We start from the raw sequence: 4,566 nt of genomic DNA on the forward strand, positions 1-4,566 counted from the left end.
CAATAAAAAGTGATGAAGGGGATATCATCACCAATCCCACAGAAATACAAACTACCATCAGAGAATACTATAACCACCTCTATGCAAATAAACTGGAAAATCTAGAAGAAATGGATAAATTCTTGGACACATGCACCCTCCCAAGACTAAACCAGGAAGAAGTTGAATCTCTGAATAGAACAATAACAGGTTCTGAAATTGAGGCAATAATGAATAGCCTACCAATCAAAAAAGTGCAGAACCAGGCAGATTCACAGCTGAATTCTACCAGAGGTACAAAGAGGAGCTGGTACCATTCCTCCTGAAACTATTCCAATCAATAGAAAAAGAGGGAATCCTCCTTAACTCATTTTATGAGGCCAGCATCATCGTGATACCAAAGCCTGGCAGAGACACAACAAAAAAAGAGAATTTCAGGCCAATATCCCTGATGAACATCGATGCAAAAATCCTCAGTAAAATACTGGCAAACTGAATCCAGCAGCACATCAAAAAGCTTATCCACCACAATCCAGTCAGCTTCATCCCTGGGATGCAAGGCTGGTTCAATGTATGCAAATCAATAAACATAATCTATCACATAAACAGAACCAATGAAAAAAAACCACATGATTACCTCAATAGCTGCAGAAAAGGCCTTTGACAAAATTCGACAGCCTTTTATGCTAAAAACTCTCAATAAACTAGGTATTGATGGAACATATCTCAAAATAATAAGAGCTATTTACGACAAACCCACAGCCAATATTATACTGAATGGGCAAAAACTGGAAGCATTCCCTTTGAAAACCGGCACAAGACAAAGATGCTGTCTCTCACCACTCCTATTCAACATAGTGTTGGAAGTTCTGGCCAGGGCAATCAGGCAAGAGAAAGAAATAAAGGGTGTTCAATTAGGAAAAGAGGAAGTCAAATTGTCTCTGTTTGCAGATGACATGATTGTATATTTAGAAAACCCCATCATCTTAGCCCAAAATCTCCTTAAGCTGATAAGCAACTTGAGCAAAGTCTCAGGATACAAAATCAATGTGCAAAAATCACAAGCATTCCTATACACCATTCAGGACATAGGCATGGGCAAAGACTTCATGACTAAAACACCAAAAGCAATGGCAACAAAAGCCAAAATAGACAAATAGGATCTAATTAAACTAAAGAGCTTCTGCACAGCAAAATAAACTATCATCAGAGTGAACAAGCACCCTACAGAATGGGAGAAAATTTTCGCAATCTATCCATCTGACAAAGGGCTAATATCCAGAATCTACAAAGAACTTAAACAAATTTACAAGAAAAAAACAACCCCATCAAAAACTGGGCAAAGGATATCAACAGACACTTCCCAAAAGAAGACATTTATGCAGACAACAGACACATGAAAAAATGCTCATCATCACTGGTTATCAGAGAAATGAAAATCAAAACCATAATGACATACCATCTCATGCCAGTTAGAATGGCAATCATTAAAAAGTCAGGAAACAACAGATGCTGGAGAGGATGTGGAGAAATAGGAACGCTTTTTACACTGTCGGTGGGAGTGTAAATTAGTTCAACCATTGTGGAAGACAGTGTGGTGATTCCTCAAGGATCTAGAACTAGAAATACCATTTGACCCAGCAATCCCATTACGGGGTATATACCCAAAGGATTATAAATCATTCTACTATAAAGACACATGCACACGTATGTTTATTGTGGCACTATTCACAATAGCAAAGACTTGGAACCGACTCAAATGTCCATCAATGATAGACTGGCTAAAGAAAATGTGGCACATATACACCATGGAATACTATGCAGCCATAAAAAAGGATGAGTTCATGTCCTTTGCAGGGACGTGGATGAAGCTGGAAATCATCATTCTCAGCAAACTATCACAAGGACAGAAAACCAAACACTGCATGTTCTCATTCATAAGTGGGAGTTGAACAATGAGAACACATGGACACAGAGAGGGGAACATCACACACCAGGGCCTGTTGGTGGGTGGGGTGTTGGGGGAGGGATAGCATTAGGAGAAATACCTAATGTAAATGATGAGCTGATGGGTGCAGCAAACCAACATGGCACATGTAAACCTATGTAACAAACCTGCACGTTGTGCACATGCACCCTAGAACCTAAAGTATAATTTTAAAAACATTTTTTAAAAATCCGGATCCTTATTTCATACCATACAAGAGAAGCAATTGCAAATGAATCAGAGGTCTAACTGTAAAAGATGAAACCATACAGGCACAGGAGAAAACACGGATGTGGTCTTGCATAGTCTGGTTGTAGAGAAAGGTTTTCCAACTCTGACTCAAAATCCAGTGGCTATAAAATAACAGATTGATATATTTGACTACATAAAACTAAAAAGAGGCCGGGCACGGTGGCTCACACCTGTAATCCCAGCACTTTGGGAGTCCAAGGCGGGTGGATCACAAGGTCAGGAGATCAAGACCAGCCTGGCCATATGGTGAAACCCCATCTCTGCTAAAAATACAAAAATTAGCCTGATGTGGTGGTGCGCACCTGTAGTCCCAGCTACTCGGGAGGCTGAGGCAGAAGAATTGCTTGAACCCAAGAGGCAGAGGTTTCAGTGAGCCGAGACCACGCCACTGCACTCTAGCCTAGGCGACACAGCGAGACTCTGTCTCAAAACAAAACAAAACACAACAACAACAAAAAAACAAAACCGAAAAAAAATGTTTTCTTGGCAAAAAACACCATAAGCAAAGTCAAAAGACAAATGACAAAATGGGAGAAAATATTTGCATTTATATCACAGATAAAGAGCCAATGTCCTTAATATAGAAACAAACTTTAGAAAAGTGAGACGTGAGATATTTTATAAGTCCATAGAAAAATGGGCAAAACACATGATGGATAAGTCACTAAAAAAGATATTAAAATGGGCTTAAACATTTAAAAACATGTTCAATTCACATTATAAGAGAAATACAAATTTAAACTGTGCTGAGATACCATTTCTCTCCTAGCAGATTGGCAAAAAATGTTTAATATAACAACACATTCTGTTGGTGAGGCTGTGGGGAAAGAGGTACTCTCATACGTTGCTGGGGAAAATGCTAATTGATACAAACTTTCTGGGAGGAAATTTGCCATTCCTAACAAAATTACAAGTGTCTTTCTTTTGATCTAGTTATCCAGGAACGTACCTTAAGATACTTCTCCAACAACATAAAAAGTATTATAGCATTGTTTGTAGTGCAAAATTCTAGAAATATACTAAATGCCATACACGGAAGGGTAGCTGAAGAAATGATAATAAGTCCACGCAATGAAATACTATACAGTGGCTTAAAAAAAGATTATTAGGAATATCTCTGTGAACTGAAATGGAGTGATTTGCAGGCTGTATTGTGAAGTGAAAAGGAGAGGTACAAATGAGTATCTATCATATGCTACTTATCATGTAAGAAGCGAGAAATCATAATATATACTTGTGTCAACTATTTATATTAGAACAACAACAACAACAAAAAACATAGGAAGGATAAGCCAGAAAGTAATGATAGCGATTACCTAAAGTTGTAGGGTCCAACCCTGGTGGGTAGGAAGTGGGGCTGGGGATAAGTTACAAAGGGCAGTGACACTTCTCTGAGGATACCTTTCTGTGTAGTTCTGACTTTTAGAACCCATGTTAGTGTTTCACTTGCCTAAAACAAACAAACAAACAAGGGTGGGGAGAAAACACTAACAAAAAATACAAACAGAAAAAAAAAATGACCCTAATTGGAGGTGGAGGAACTAACCCAAGTAACATTTCAATAAAGTATTTTGACAAAAGGCAAAGACAGTGTAAAAAAATATTGAACTCTACTTACTGAGTTGGGTTTTTGCAGTAGAATGGGATAGCAATTCTGAGGCTACTTTCTGGGCATTCTAAGATTGAGCATTGTGTATAAATAATGTATTGTGGATAATGGGAGTCAAGTTTCTCACTGTCAGAGAAGGAAGTTACAAATACGGCAAGAGGAGAAGGAAATATACTGAATCATGTGGTGTTAGGAATCTGAGGTGTCATTATAAACTCCAGGCTTTAGTAATCAAATATAAATAGATGATTGATAGGTTGATTAATAATATAGATGTAGATAGATAAATTGATCTTGATAAATGATAGATAGGTAGGTATAAATAAATTTAGATAGCTGTGTCCACCAAAGGCGCCTAGGATCAATGACACTGCAGCAGCAATGAGCACATCTGGCCCCAGATCTTGGCTTCTAAATACTATTCTCCACTAAAAAGAAGCAGGGCTGCTTAGAGAAATAACTGATTCCAGGGCTGGTACAAGAAAAAGACCCTATGAGTCCAAAGCATTTTGCTGTACCAGAGCAAGGAAGAGCTCCAGAATAATAGGGATGTGTCAAAAGTACTCAAAACCCAACTTGAACAATCTCCCACTGACCAAAATTTAACAGCAATAACTGATTAAGGCAAGAGTCATCAACAGATGCTAAAACTAGAGGGTAAATGTTTTATGAGAATGAGGGTATTTACATCATCTCAAAGTACCTCCCTCATACACAAAATGCTTTTTTTTTTTTTTTT

This window comes from Macaca thibetana, chromosome 2 (genome assembly GCF_024542745.1).
Source record: "Macaca thibetana thibetana isolate TM-01 chromosome 2, ASM2454274v1, whole genome shotgun sequence".
Lineage (NCBI taxonomy): Eukaryota > Metazoa > Chordata > Mammalia > Primates > Cercopithecidae > Macaca > Macaca thibetana.